The 15992-nt window shown below is 45.1% G+C and overlaps 1 long non-coding RNA gene across 1 annotated transcript in view; it reads right to left on the bottom strand.

The window, feature by feature from the left end:
• LOC114686126 overlaps positions 1–15600 on the bottom strand; it is a 39467-nt gene extending 23867 nt beyond the window's left edge. The window contains exon 1 of the long non-coding RNA XR_005091531.1: positions 15438–15600. This is a non-coding gene — a long non-coding RNA (uncharacterized LOC114686126). The remainder of the gene's footprint in view (positions 1–15437) is intronic.
• Between the last annotated feature and the right edge of the window lie 392 nt (positions 15601–15992).

Raw genomic sequence — 15992 nt, 5'->3', positions numbered from 1 at the left:
AAGCACATCAAAAGATGCTCAACATCATTAGTTTATATGGAACTAAATGCAAATTTGAAATGAACTATTACTATGAACCTATCAAGTGACTTCAATTTTAAAAAAAATAGCAGGACTCTAAATGCTTATCAGGACGCAGGAGAAAAGAAGAGTAATGTGCACAATGCCACTGTACATAGAGATTTATAACAGTTTTAATCATAACAGCACTAAGCTGGAAACAACTCAGATGGTCTTCAATCGATGGATGGTTAAACACACTGTGATACCTATTCTAGAGTAACTAGTAATAAAAGAATACGCTGCTAATATGCGCAATAGCTGCATGACTCTCCAGAGACTTGTTCTAAGTGAAAATAGCCAGTCCCCCAAAATTGCATACTATTCAGTACCACTCTCTAAATAACAAAAACATAAGCAGAAAACAGGTTCATGGTTGTTAGGAGTCAGTTACACTGCAGTAACAATGGAGACAGGGAGTAGAAGGGAAGTAGATGTGACTATAAAAGGGCAAAATGAAGGATCTTTGAGGTGATGGAACCATTTTGTTATCTTGATCCATAATGTCAATATGTGGTTGTGATGTGTAGTCTGTGTGTGTCTGTGTGTGTATGAAGCAAGGATGCACAAAGTTCGAATAACTATTTCATTCATGATTTTTGCACCATTCCCTGAGTCCTGACTGCACACTAGGCCTTTGTGCACAGTATTTCAAGATCCCACAGCACTGGCAGGAATGATTGCATCCATCCCTCGGGTCTGAAACTGAAGCCAGCTGAGTCCATTACTTTTCTGTTGCTATGCTCAAACTCTACCACCAAAGTAAACTTATAGAAGGGAAGACCTATTTGACTTATGGTTCCAGAGTGATAAAAGTCCATGAAGGGGTAGCAGAGGCATGGCAACAAGCAGCAGGTATGTCAACAGGAAAAAGAAACTGAAAGCTCACATCTTGAATTTTAAACAAGAAGCAGAGAGAACAAACTTGAAATGTTGAGACTTTAAATTCTCAAAGCCCACTGCCAGTAACATACTTCCTCCAACAAGACCACACTTCCCAAACCTCTCCAAACAGTACAAGTGTCCAAGATCTGGGGCATTTCTCATTCAAACCATCACACTAGCCAAAACTGAGCTACTTGTCCAAGAGCACACTGGAAACTCAATTGTGTTGCCTGAGCTCTCTCTCCCTGTCCTTTGTCACACGGCTCTTCATTATTGCCTGACCTGCATCTTTAACATTGCCTGGGTTTCAATTTGCTGTCCCTAATTAGAATCAAATATTTCTGACTCTGGAAATAAATACCGTTAAACAGTGGCTTGTGCACAGAATAAATGAATGCCTGTTGCTAAGGAAACATCAAGGAGGAGATGGAAGACCAAAAAGCAGATTTCAGCCTCATTGGCCCCATGAGTCACAGCAAGGGCTGAGTAGGTACAGGGCCCAGAGAAGCACCCAGAACCTAGGATGAGTACCTGCCTTCACCAATCCCACGTCATTGCAGGCCCTCCAGCCAGGTGCAATGTTCAGGATTATTGGTGAGACTCATCAAATTATAATCATTGGTCACTACTGTGGATTCAATAGTGTTGTCCAAAATACACTGCCACCTATACTGGGTATGCAGCTCAGTTGGTAGAATGATTACTAAGCATGCATGAAGCCAGAACTTCACAAGTTTAATCCCAGCATCGGAGAAGTGAAAACAGGATCAGAATCAGAAGTTAAGATCATTCCTGACTTCATATTGAGTTCAAGGCCAATCTGAGCTACCTGAAACCTTGTCTCCAAAATAAGTAAATAAATCATTCTACCAAGAAATTGCAAGAATGTATGAGTCCCAAGTGTGTGTAGTGAAGTAAAGGTTAAGATCGTATTTGCATGAACTACAAATCCAACAAATGTTCTTATGAGAGGGAACACATGGAGACACATAGGTTATGTGAGGACAGAGGCTGGAAAGTGCACATGCATGTCAAAGACACCAAAGATTCCAGCAACCACACAGGGAGCCAGGAAACTGGCATGGGACCCCCTCTCTCTCCTTGAACCTCCAGAGGAACCTACCATGATTGCAGATGCCTGGCCTGCAGGAATGTGGGAGATTACACCTCAGTTGTGCTAAGGTGCCTGTTTGTGGAAAGTTCATATATCAGTCCTGGGAAACAAAAACAGCATTGAACTTGAATTTTTCATCACACAAAATCTACTTGTGTGCCAGGTGAGGTCTCTGTGTTACCAGTCAGTCAGGTGGGATCGAAAGGCACTTCCTGCCACATATTCTCATCCAAAACTATGATGGTGTCACTTCCCCAATAACTGTCCACAATCTGAGCCTCTCTTCTGAGCCCCAAACTACACCTGAAAAGTCAGCTATGAATCTTCACTGGCAAGACCTGCAGGCAGCTCCAACTCAATGCTTCCACAGACTGCTGCTTTCCAATTCATGTAACCATGACCTTGAACCAATAGTGTAATAAAGTTTGTCTGCCCAGATATCCAGAGCCAATTACTAAATATGCCAGGATATTTCCTGCTGATGGCTAAATTTAAGTTCCTTGAAATAGCCACAACAGGAGCAATTATACCAATGAAATCAGCAAGTCATACCAACAAAAGGCTCATGTTTTGGAGCCAGTGAAACAGCACACCCTATTCCAGTTTCCAGGTTAAAAAAAAAAAAAAAAACAAGGATTTTGTTCATAGTCCCTTAGCACATATCATACCAGCTTCCTCATCCTCCATACTAACTCCACCTAGGCTAAATATCCTACCTGTCCCTTCTTCCCTCTCCGTACTGCTCAGACCCTAATCGGAGCCTCATCCTTCTTGCATTTTGAGTTTCTCTGCATAGTTCTAGCCTCAAACAACAATGTTGTTAATATCTGAACATCTTTGCTTTGCATTTAGAGCACTGTTAGTTTTGAGTCGGGCTCTTTTCCACTGAAAATAGTAAGAATTCAGATCACAGGAGGAATTTCTAATGAGGCTGAGAGTACAGCTAGATCAGGGCTCTGGCTCATTGGTTCAGCCTCTCTGCCAAGTTTCATTTTCACCCACTGGATGCAGAATGGTCAGCAGTGTCCTGAATAATATCCTTCTACATATATACTATATCACTCAGCAGCATATAATTCATCCTCTGGTCTTCAGACCCCTGTACATCTATCTCCTTTGCAGTTCCTAATACTAAGGAGGTGGAGTCTGTTGCCCTAAGCCTTGAATCTGAGCCAAAGGAATATTGGCTTCCTTTGGCCAATAGGGTGATCACAGTGGTGATGCCAGAGTCTTGAGAAAGCAATGAGCACTTTCAAATGCTCCTTTGTGACTGTCCTGAGGACATGCCTGGGCTAGCCCACTGAGAATGCACCTGGCATGGTGCTTATGTGCCCCAGCCATCCCTGCCACAGCCAGCACTGATTAACAACTGGTGTTTGGCAATATGTGCAAACCGAAACAAGATCCACTGAGTCCCAGATTTGAAAATTAGGTGGCGTGCCAGGGTTATGTGCCACTAAGATGTGTGCTTGCTTGTTACACAACATTACTGTGGCTAACTAACTGATACACTTAGCTAACTCCTGGTAAAGAATATAAGGACAATAGTTAGCTCTGCTTGTGCCTTATGCCCAGCCCCCACACAAGGGATCCCAAAGTCTATTGAACCATCTAGGTTCCAGGAATATAGGTCACCATGACTGACAACCTGACAAAGACCACATAGAAGGGAAGGGCAGAGCTGCATTCTCAGCTGTCATCCTTTCCTCCTTTATTACCTGAACTCTCCAGGCACTCTCTGGCTTCCCCATTCTGGACCACTTGCCTGTCTCTAATCTGTCATTTGTGTTTTTATCTCTTTACCTTGCTCACACTGTTCCTCCTACCTGGAGGATTTCTCTAATCTCCAGACCCAGAAAGAGAAGACAGAGCCAAGCCAGAAGCCAAGGATATTTCTGTCCCAGTTGCTGGGGGACTTCTTGGTGACATAGCCTTTGTCACCCATGCTCTCTAAGGAACTCTAATAAATTCATTGGTTCAATCAAGCTGGACTTGAATCCTTTCTTTGGTCTGTTGGTGCCTTTTCTGGGGCACAGGGCACAGGGCTGGGATATTTGGGGAGCCACCCTGGACATTCTCCAGACCACTAATTCCTGTGGCTGCCCAGGACACAGGTTTGGAAAACTGACAAAAGTTATGATCTGTAGCAACTCCAAAGACCCACAGCTCATGGCAAGCTGAGCTTGGGGATAGAGCAGAGGTGGCAGGGGGCCAGATGGTAAAGGATGTCACTTTTGGGCCTCGAGCTCACATTGGACAAAGGCTTAGAGATAGGATCAGAATCCAATTGGCTAAAAGCAATGGACAAGCCCTCAAGGCACACAGAAACCTGAGCCAAGAGTTTATTCACTTTACTTCATTTGATTCTCATAGTACTGATGATTCAGTATTACATCACTTTTCCTGGGAAGACATAAAGAAATGTCTGTTCAGGGATGGGGATATGACCCAGTAGATAAATTTATTGCCTTGTAAGTGTGAGGACCAGAGTTTAGGTCTCCAGAACCCACATAAAAGCTGGGCAGGTATGACAGCCATCTGTAATCCCAGCATTTTAAGAGGCAGAGACAAGGGATCCCCAGAGCAAGCTGGCTAGCTAGACTAGCCAAAATTGGTGAGTTCCAGGTTAAGGAAGAGACCATGCCTCAATAGATAAAGTGGAGAGACATAAGAAGACATGAACTTCAGGCCTCCATGTACACCTACATACATGTGCACCCATACACATGTAAACATATGTATGAATATACATGAATATACACATGCATACTATATATGTGCACATAAAAACAAAACCAGAAATGACTATTTGCCCCAGAAAAGGCACCAACAGACCAAAGAAAGGATTCAAGTCCAGCTTGATTGAACCAATGAATTTATTAGAGTTCCTTAGAGAGCATGGGTGACAAAAACTATACCACCAAGAAGTCCTCCGGCAACTTAAGGCAGCCACACCTCCAAAGGGCCCCATCCTAGTCAACTGTTTGCTTCTCATATAAGCTCAGGGTGGGAAGGAGCCCTAGTAAAAATCAGAGGAGGTTCATGAGTCCCATGAGCTTTATACACACTAAAGAATGTTAATAAGCACTGTCTTGTGAGAGTCTCTTGCAGGTCACCTCAGATGCTCTGATGTGGTCTCATCCAACTGAAAGGATGAGGTACATACCGTCAGTCACAACCATCCCTCACATCACACAGAGGGAAGTGGAGCAAACATCGGTAGCAGCCTCTCCCATAGCAGGGCAAGAACCTAAGTCCAGGCTCCCACAGTCTACCTTAACCTCTGCACTTTCTGACCTAAAATGGAGCTGGGTTTACCAAGTCCTCAGATTTTAACTAATTCTGCCAACTCCACTTCCTGATCCCACTTGGGTATCTGCCTGCAGATGAGAGTTCTAGAGATGACAAATCTGATTTAATAACAGCCAGTCAAGATCAACTGAGAGTCCCCTCCTCCAAGAAGACTGCCAGCCTCCAGAGTGAAAGTCCTCCTGTCTTCCCCACATTCCTAAGGCACTTCATTTCTGCCTCTCCTCAGATTTCTACCCCATCTCCTGGCTCCAGGGTGACATCTGTCCTAGCCTTTCTCCCCACAGCTGAGTTATCAGAGGAGGACTGACAACCTATGTTAACTTCCTTGTTGAACTGAAGTATGTTGGTATTTGTCAACCTCAATCCAGGAGAATAGTCAAAGGAAGCCATTTTCTACCATGCCTGTATCAGTGTGATATGAGCAGAGTTTCAAGAGTGAGGCTGCCATCAGCCAGGGCTGAAACTCACATGACCGTACCTCTGTGGCCCCAGACTGATGATCACAGCTCCAGACTAAGCTTGGGCCCGTTCTCTGGACCAGATGCAAGAGTAACTGGGGGTGTTTGGCTCCTCCACAGGAGAGGGAGTCCATAGCCCTCTTTCAGTAGGAAAAACCTGAAGACTTGCCCCACTATGCTGTGCTGAGGGGTTACCTCTTTGAACATGACTTTGCTTGTGCCTCCAGCAAATTAGAGCCACAATTACACTGAAACTTAATAGGATTAGTCAACCACACACATCTCTGCATACACGTCACTGCCCTGTGAAACTCAGGCTGGAGGTTGACAACAGAAGAGAATTGCCTCCCAAACCCTATAGGCCCCGCCCTCACAGAGATGCTAATTGAACAGTGAATCCTGGGATATACTGGAATTTCAGAGAAGCAAAGAAAAAATTTCAGTAGAAGTATGCCCTGTGCCATATTTGGGGCATGGTTAGACTAAAATGTTTTATGGAAGCCGGGCGGTGGTGGCACACGCCTTTAATCCCAGCACTCGGGAGGCAGAGCCAGGCGGATCTTTGTGAGTTCGAGGCCAGCCTGGGCTACCAAGTGAGCTCCAGGAAAGGCGCAAAGCTACACAGAGAAACCCTGTCTCGAAAAACCAAAACAAAAAAAAAAATGTTTTATGGAGCTTAGTTGCCATTTTATTTGATAAATATAGTCATGCTAACTTGGGCCAGATCTTAGGATGGTAAAGCCCAGGATCCTTGAACTGCTTCCAGGGAGGGTCCTTACAGATGACAGAAGGGAGATCAGAGAAACCATGACACAAAATCATCTGGGCTATGTGGGGTTCACAACTGAATGTCCAAACTCATGGCATAAAAAGTCTGTTCCATCACTTCAATGCTATTCACAAAAAATAAAAATATTTTTCAAGGGTATAATAGCTTGAATAAAGCCCATTAGTACACTTAAATTAATTCTGTATTCAGCATAATAACACAGTGCTCTTCCCAGGGGAAATATTTGGCTACTTACATCAATCTCCTGCTTGAATGCTCCAGAGACCAACTGTGTGGCAGTTATTGATTTTTGATGAACGGCAATGCTCGAGCTCCTCCATCTCTCCCCCACCACCCCCGCCCCTTGGTGATCACGATCACTTCTTTGTTTTCAGTCCTTATTTAATTGTTCGACAATTTTTGATGTTTGAGTCATTATTATTATTATTATTATTATTATTATTATTATTCCTTCCCATACATATGAATGCAGAGTGTTTATTCTCCAAAGGCTGTAAACAGACCTTGTGGGTCTGGTTTCTATGGCAACCCCACTTGATGCAGCAAAAGCTAGATTATCTCTAATCACAGACATGAAGTTTAAATTGCACATTCTGAACAAACAGTGCTCTGTTGACCTTTTATTGAAAAATGGAATACCAGGTGATTAGCATAATGCATTATATGTAAAGGAAGACTGTGTATTGGTGGGCATTATGTACAAGCAATTAGCTGCACTGCTAGTCTTTAACAAACTGCTCGCCAGGATGGAGAGCTTGAGAAATTAAGATTTACTATCTATCATTTTCAAATTCAGTAAAATCTGCAGCAATAATTGCACTGAACAGTTTGCAAATACAACGCATGGCTGTTTCCCTTACTCATTCAATCGAGTCTTCGAGCAGGGGAAAAGGAAGGAGAGGCAAATTTTACCCATTGTGCATACAAAAGTAATAACTGTTGGCTCCAATAGCTATTCTGAAACAATCTTTGCCTCTTTGTCCCCTCGCATATAATTCCTGGTGGAAGTCTAGGGTCTGCAACCCAGTCTTTAGTGGTACAGTACAATGTGGTCCTGGCTGATTAACCAGAGGTAGCATCTAGGCAGGGTCCACCCACTAGATCCAGGAGCCAAGTTCTAGGATCTTGTCAACTACCAAATCATGAAATAGAAAGCCTGGTGTTAAAGGTGTGTAGTACCATGCCTTTAATCCCAGCACTCAGGAGGCAGAGGCAGGGGATCCCTGTGAGTTCAAGGCCAGGCTCTCACCCAGATTGAGTTCCAGGACAGTCAGGGCTACACAGAGAAACCCTGACAAGAAAAGAAAAGAAAAAAAAAAAGAAAAGGGGAAGAGAGGGGAGGGGAGGAGAGGGGAGGGGAGGGGAGGGGAGGGGAGAGGAGAGGAGAGGAGAGGAGAGGAGAGGAGAGGAGAGGAGAGGAGAGGAGAGGAGAGGAGAGGAGAGGAGAGAAGAGAAGAGAAGAGAAGAGAAGAGAAGAGAAGAGAAGAGAAGAGAAGAGAAGAGAAGAGAAGAGAAGAGAAGAGAAGAGAAGAGAAAAGTCTAGGCTACAGAGTAAGTCACCCTAGCTTTGTCCCTAACCTCGTTATGGCCTTGGGCAAATCCCTCAGCCTCTCCCAAACCTTGTTTTCCACGTTATGGAATTAGAATAAAAATATATGTCTCATAGGATCACTGTCAGGGCAAAAGGAGGTGTTCCCAAGAGCTAGGAGGCCAGCCCACAGTGACCTGCCTTCATTGCTCAAAGACTAGGATCTGTTGGGTTCCCATGAGGCCCTCTGAACAAGACTTCACCAAATAGGGCTTTAGAGTGCTATATGGAACAGAGAACAAAATCTGCCTATTTCCTTGACCAAAGTTACTGAGTGTCAACTTCATAGGGATATAACACACTGAATGCAAGGTCAAGCAGCTGAATGGGGCACCAGTGCTCTTGGCTCTGTGACTATGGGCATGTCATCCATCTCTGAAACATGATCCTTAGAACAACCAAGGTCAAGGCAATTATCCTCATCAACCCCATTTCATAAATGGGGAAACTGAGGCTAAGAGCCACCAATAGGTGGCTAGTGGGATGCCCTGGAGTTTGTCAAAACACTCATGGTATCACAATGCCTTCTCATGGGTTCTTCACCTGATCTCTGTGTTCTCTGCCACCTTATTGGTGTATAGGACAGTGAGATCACATCTCACTGGTTCTCAGCCACCACCTTCAGTGTCTCCATCATTCTATGAACCACTCCCTGAGTGCTCCTGGGTGTCTCCGGCACAAAAGGCCACCTCCTCCACTCTGGCCTCCCTACTGCTACCCACAATCTTCTGATGGACAGGCTTTACTTGATCCTTACAAGGGTGCTCAGGACCCTATATATTCGGGAGTACCTGAACCACAAGACCTACCAGGCTTCAGACAGCTTGACTTCCTTGGCCCTGGCCACATTCCAGCCTATAAGAATATTAAGACTATCTCAGTCAGGATTCCATGCTGTCCCCAGGCAGTCACCTGAGCCTCAAATCTTATGATATTTATCGAGGCAGCTACTGTTTCCTGCTTGTAAAGGGCTCAAACCTGGCATTGAAGCTGAGAATGGGAAGACAGACAACACAGGCCATCCTGCCAGATCCTTTCTCTGCCTCAGCAGGCACACTTCCCACAAACCTTGCTCTTCCCCCTCCCACCCAATAGAAAACATCCTTCATGCACACATTTTAAAATTCTCCTTTCTAATGACCTGAAAGCCAGACAGCCCTCAGGCTACCAGGCTACATGATATTATTATCCCCATTTCTCAGAGGAGACACCAGGCTCAGGAAGCCACCTCATTGGCTCAAGGTTCCACCAAGTTAATAAAGAATTAGCCAAGGTCTGAACCTACCTGGACTCACCCCAACCTAACTCCACTTTTCTCTTTCCACCCTGACTTGAAGCACAGTGAAAGCTGATGTGCTTGAAGTCAATGAGTTCAAGACACGTACAAACTCCCAATTTATCAGGCTGCCAAGCACAGTTACTTCTTTACAGGCTGGTTTCCTGTAAAAGCCTGGGGACTTACTTGCTGTGACAATTGATTATCCTTCAGAACATAACTGCAAAGAGAACCTAAATCTGCAAATAGTGTCACTTCCAGGGCAGTCATAGGACAGAGAGTGCTTGACAGAATTTTTCAAATGTCAAGCTGTGACAGTGTTGGGATCAGAGACCCTGCTCCCTGCCCCAAACTGAGCTCCCCCCTCAGATTACCATGTCATTCACTTATCTCAATAGAGATGTCTAAGTCCTCCCAGCACATCAGAGGCTATAACTACAGCCACCCCCAGCTCCTGTGAATGAATGAAGATGCACAGCTTTAGGAGGAAGGTGGGAAGCACATCTGGCTTTGACCCAGTTTTCTCAAGTACATACCAGATGTGCACAGCCTGAGCCCAAATTGGCTGCAACCAAAACTGAACTGAGTTAGGGAGCAGTTGGAATTTCATTACTGGTGATCTTCTAGACAGAGGCTGCAACAGATAAACCAGAGGGGCTCATGGCAAGTGACAGGATGATGTGCTCTGCTGAAACCTAGGGTGTGTCTCCTTTTTGTGCAGCTTAGGCCAAGGGCCCTATCATGTTAGTCTGGTTTGATAAGCTCATGTGCCTGGGGTCTCTGACATGGTCTGGTAAGTATATGTTTCTGAACTCCTGACTTAATTTGGTAAGTTCACAGATGGTGTTTTGTTGTTGTTGTTGTTTTGTTTTGTTTTGTTTGTTTTGTTTTGTTTTGAAAAGAAGTCATTTGTCAATCTGTCCTTGTGGTTATCCTGGCCAGGGGGTGGCTGTAATTGGCACAAATAAGATGTCTCATTCTCTTATATTAGCATTTGTACTCAAAATGGAGCAGCTTATCTGCTGATGCTCCATACAAACTGTAGTAACTCAAAGTAAAAGTGGAATTATTCCAGCTCTGGGGATACAGAAATAAGCAGATCCCTTCAGCTCACTGCCTGACCAGTTTAGCTGAATCAGTGAGATCCTGCCTCAAAAAGATAGGTGGAGCTGGGCATGGTGATGCATGCCTTTAATCCCAGCACTTAGGAGGCAGAGGCAGGAGGATTTCTATGAATTGGGGCCAGCCTGGTCTACATAGTGAGTTCCAGGACAGCCAGGACTATGTAGAAAGACTCCCTTTCAAAATAAACAAAAGCCAGGTGAGCAATACTTGAAGTTCACTTCTGCCCGCCTCTGAACATGATGTGCCTGTGAATTTCCTGAAGTGTATCCAGCTAAAGAAATTTGGATGAAGGTAATAATAAAAATACCATTCCATGGTGGGGGGGTTTCATGGTCAGTCAGGGAAACTCTGGATTAAGTGGAGTTCTGTGGGCTTCTACTTTGCAGGACTAGTCAGGACCTTGATATGCCAATGTTCCTTAGAGGGGACAAAGGAGCAACAACACCACATCAATGTGACCACAGAACCCTTTTCTCAAAGCTTCTGGTAGGACTTGTTCCTGTTGAATATAGTTTAGAAAGTCCTGCAAGGGAGGGTACAGCAGTAAGGGAGGAAATGACCTTGCCTTCTGGGATGCATTTGTCTCCCTGCAGGATCATCTCCGAACACTTGAGATTCATGAGGCTACTTGGTACATGGGTGACTAGTGCTCTCTTATTGTCACCAGACCTCAGGGGCTCCAAGGTAACTTGAAGAAGATGAGAGGGTTTGAGATTCACCTCAACCCAACAACTCATAACTCAACAACGTTCCAAGGGAAGAAAATGAAAGCAGTATTTTACCTAACTTACTCAGCACTGTGCAGAGTGACCCCAGTCCACAGCACCAGCAGCATGTCCAATATTCCTCATATGGGTCCAAGGTACTAAGCTTGAGGGGGACAGATGAGCTCTGTGTCCTCTGTTCTGCCCACAAATCACTGACTTCCTTTCTCCACTCTTCACTGATTTCTTTAATGTCCCTAAGGGTCAGAGCATACTCCTTAAAACTCAAATCATATTCCAACAAGCCAGACAGGGAGCTCTTTACTGTACAACGTTGATGGAGCAGAGACACCATATATAAGGACTACAATATTTAGAGTTATATACTGTGTTCAAACTCAACTGAGGCCAGCATCTCCCCAGGTTCCTTGGGAGCCAACAACCCCTGACTTTGCCTTCAGGGATCCTTCAGATGGCCATGACCATCATCCTAGGCAGACTCTACCTCAGAGCCTGAAGGTATAGGGCTTTGTTGATGTCAGGTTAGTGGGAAACCCACCCCCATGCCTGAAGTTTCCCACCAATGAGCTCCACCTTCTACCAGGCTCTGCAGGGCCATTATACATACAGGGCTCAATACTGGAACTTTTGCACTAGATAAACCCAGCCCTTTCCTCAAGAGGAAAATTTGAGGACTTGGCACTACTTGCAGCTAATAAAATCCCAACACTGTACCAAAAACATCTCCTGTGTTGGATCTCCCAACCATCACTTCTTCAGAACTGCTGAGCCATCAAGAAGTTTGTAACCATGTGTCTTGTTAACAAGAGGGAGAAGAGTGTCCCCTTACTCAGGAGAATGAGAAGGCCAGCTTTGGGTAACAGAACTGCCTGATGCTTGGTAGGTCAAAAATGTCTGACCATCATTAATGTGCTGGGAACCTCTGGAAATGCTTTGTATGCATGGCCTCTCTTAGACCTCACAGTAGCCTGGGGGGTTGGCACTGTTACTGAACCCAATTTAAGGATTAGAAAATGAGAGCAAAGCAGGGAGAAGGGGAGGAGATAAAGGGAAAGAAGAAGGAAGGAAAAAGAGGAAGAAACAAGGGAGGGACAGAGGAAGGAGAGGAAGAAGGATGGGAGGGAGGGAAGAGGAAGGGAAGAAGGGTTAGCCATAATGCCTGAGATCACAGGGTCAGAAAGCCAGGTTTGTCCTGGACTTCTTTTGTGATTCCAGCACAGGTGTGCCTCTGTTCCTCGGGGGCTCCCCCTGTGCCATGGGGGCATTTCCCAGGAGCCAGGAATAGTACTGGGAGCCTATCATAGCCTGTCCCCTAAGTGCAGAGGTTGGGGCCAGTCACACAGACACTGGACTTGCACAGGACTAAGGGTTCAGAGGAAGGACACAACAGAGTATGTGGTGGAAAGTTCTCCATCTTTGCTCTGGGTAAGTTTCTCCCAGGAACTGCTGGGATGGAAGAATGTCAGCTGTCCTGAGGGCAGGAACAGTGTGGAGAGGGAAGAAGGCAAAGAGTGGCTCCAAGACTTTAAAAAAGAGCCCAATCCATGTTCAAAGTTCCATTCACATAAAACTTCAGAAAATACAAGCTAATTATATGTCCATAGTTGCCTAGGATGGGAGGACAGTGGGGGGCACAAAGAAATTTTAGGGCTTTAGGGTGATCAGTTTATTATCTTGGTGAGGTGACGATGGCATGGGTGCCAACACATGTGGAAAAAAAACGCCAAACAACACACTTTGATGCAGCTTTCCTATACGGCTCTTGTGATGGACCTAGAATCACCATGGAAATAAATCTCTAGCCATGTCTGTGAGGGAGTTTTTAGAGTAGGTTAATTGAGATGGGAAGACCCACTATAAATATGAGCAGCATTCCATGGACTAGAGTCCTGGATAAAAAGAAAGTAAACTGAACACTTGTTGTTTGTTCTTACTCTTTTGGGGGGCCCGCCACCCAGCTCCCAAATAAATCACACACGGAGGCTTATTCTTAATTATGAATACCTGGCCTTAGATTGGCTTGTTTCTTTCCAGCTTTTCTTAAATTATTCCATATGTAAAAACCACTCTGGGCTTTTACCTTTTTTTACTTCTGTAACTTTATTTTCACTCTTACTCCATGGCTTGCTATATAGCTGGGTGGCCGACTCCGGGAGTCTTCCTCCTTCTCTGGCCACTTCTTTTTTTCTCCCAGATTTCTCCTTCTATATATTCTCTCTGCCTGCCAGCCCCACCTAGTCTTTCTCCTGCCTTGCTATTGGCTATTCAGTTTTTTATTAGACCATTAGGTGTTTCAGACAGGCAAAGTAACACAGCTTCACAGAGTTAAACAAAAGCAACATAAACAAAAGTAACACCTTAAAATAAAATTCTACTACAAGCACCAGTCTTTGCCTCCCTCTGCTTCTTAATGTGGATACAGTATGATCAGCTTCCTCATACTCCTATTGCCATGCCTTTCCCACCATGATGGACTGTACCCTCAAACTATACACAAAAATAAACTCCCTTAAACTGCTTTTGTTGGGTATTTTGTTACAGCAGCAAGAAAAGTAACCAGAAAGTTGTTAAAACTGAGTATGGCAAAGGCTGGTGTAGCTGAATCCACAGAGGGTAGGGATGATAAAACTGGAAGCACAGGAAGGCCAACCATGCCTGGCATTAGTGACCCTGGCACCCTCCCCTCTGGCTTATGGCCAACATCATTCCTAGAAATGCCAAATCAAGTACCACAAGCTGACTGGCTTCAGCAATAGAAACATATCCTCTCCCTTCATCATGCCAAAGTGTCAGTGAGCTAGTTCTCTCTGAGACTGTGAGAATCTGTGGTAGACCTCATTCCTGGCTGCTGGTGGATGCTGGCAATCTGTGGTTCTCATACTATGGTGTGAAGAAGCATCCCCCAAATTCTGCCTACGTCTTCTCATTCTGGGATGGCCTTATCTCAACTACTTCTACAACAACCCTGTCTCCAGGTAAAGTTACATTGAGGTTCTAGCATTTAGGTCTGACCCTCAGAATGTGATGTAGGATAAGGAACATAATTCAACCCTTCTTGGTTTGGATCTTGAATATTCCCCCAAAATTCACATGTTGAAGACTTGGTCCCAATCTGATGGCACTGCTGTATGGCAACAGAACCTTTTGGAAGTGGAACCACAGAAAAGACTAGGGAACAGATTCTGTCCTCTAGCTTCCAGGAAGAGCCAGACCCATTCACACTTTGGCTTTAGCCCAGGAAAAGCCACCTCAAACTCCTAACATATGGAACTGAGAAATTATAGATTTGACTTCTTGCAGCCAGTTCATGGCAGTTTATGTAGTAGCAGAAAAAAGTGAGAGCAGGCTAGGTGTATACTTTGTCCCTCAGAGGACATGGGCTCAGTCAGTATCTGAGGACAGGGCATAAACATGAGGTTTCCTGACAGATGTGCTGGGCATCACTCATCAGCAACTCCACGTGAATTGTCCCTCCTACCTTCCTCTAGAGACCATGATACATAGGACACAGTGTTCTTCAAGAAGAGCTGGGATGCCAGGCATCATAACACACACCTTTAATCCCAGCATTTGGGAGGCAGAGGCAGGTGGATCTCTGAATTCAAGGTCAGCCTGATCTACAGAGCAAGTTCCCAGACAGCTAGGGCTACACAGAGAAACCATGTCTCAAGAAGAAGAAAGAAGAGGAGAAGAAGGAGGAGGAGGAGACAACGATGACAAAGAAGAAGAAAAGGAAGACCCTGAAAGCCTCTGGGCTCAGAGCTGTTGCTGTAGGTCTGTCACTGGGACACAAGCTCAGGGACTCCAGATTGGCAATGATGCTGCACTGTTAGAGCCAACAGGAACCTCACTTCATGACCGCCTCCTGGTATTGCTAATGAAAAACCTGAAGGAGAAGACTTTTCTAGGGTTCCAGGAAGCCAGATGCTGGAGCCAGGATGGGAGCCAAGGTGTCCAGGTGCCGAGATCAGAGGCTAGGGGCCAGGCTGGCCAACACAACTGCCCTCAAAGAGGGTCTCAGCTTTGTAGTTCACCAAGCTTCCCTATCACTAACAAAACATCTGATAGAAGTAACTGAGGGAAGAGAGGTGTGTCTTGACTCACGTCCACAGCCGATTATGGCAGAGGAAGCAGGGTCATTGGAGTGGTTCCATCCATGGCGGCAGGAAGCTATGGGACAGCTTCTTCCATCACAGTGGATCAGGAATCAGAGGGAGGGACCTGCAGCAGAATAGAACTATGATACTCAAGGGGACAATGTCTAGGCCCCTTGTCCCTAATGCAGCCAGAAGTTTTCCTGTGTCCCACCTGGTCCACAGCCACTCAAGCCCAAGTAAACACACAGAGGCTTATATTAACTAAAACTGCTCAGCAATTAGCTCAGGCTTACCACTGACTAGCTCTTACACTTAAACTCAGCCCATTTCTGTTAATCTATATGTTGCCATGTGTTCCATGGCTTTTCCTGTGTGCCATTATATGGTGCTCCCTGGACAGCTGGCTGGCATCTCCTGATTTGGCCTTCCTCTTCACTGAATTCTCTTTGTCTGCTTATACTTCCTGCCTGACTACTGGCCAGTCAGCATTTTATTACACCAGTGTACAAAAGCTTTATCCCACAGCACCCAAAGGTTCTATTATTTATGTAAACAATGTCAC

The sequence above is a fragment of the Peromyscus leucopus genome, chromosome 1 (assembly GCF_004664715.2).
Source record: "Peromyscus leucopus breed LL Stock chromosome 1, UCI_PerLeu_2.1, whole genome shotgun sequence".
In the NCBI taxonomy this organism is placed as follows: domain Eukaryota; kingdom Metazoa; phylum Chordata; class Mammalia; order Rodentia; family Cricetidae; genus Peromyscus; species Peromyscus leucopus.
The sequence above is the reverse complement of the archived record's forward strand: the minus strand, read 5'-3'. Positions and strand labels throughout refer to the sequence as shown.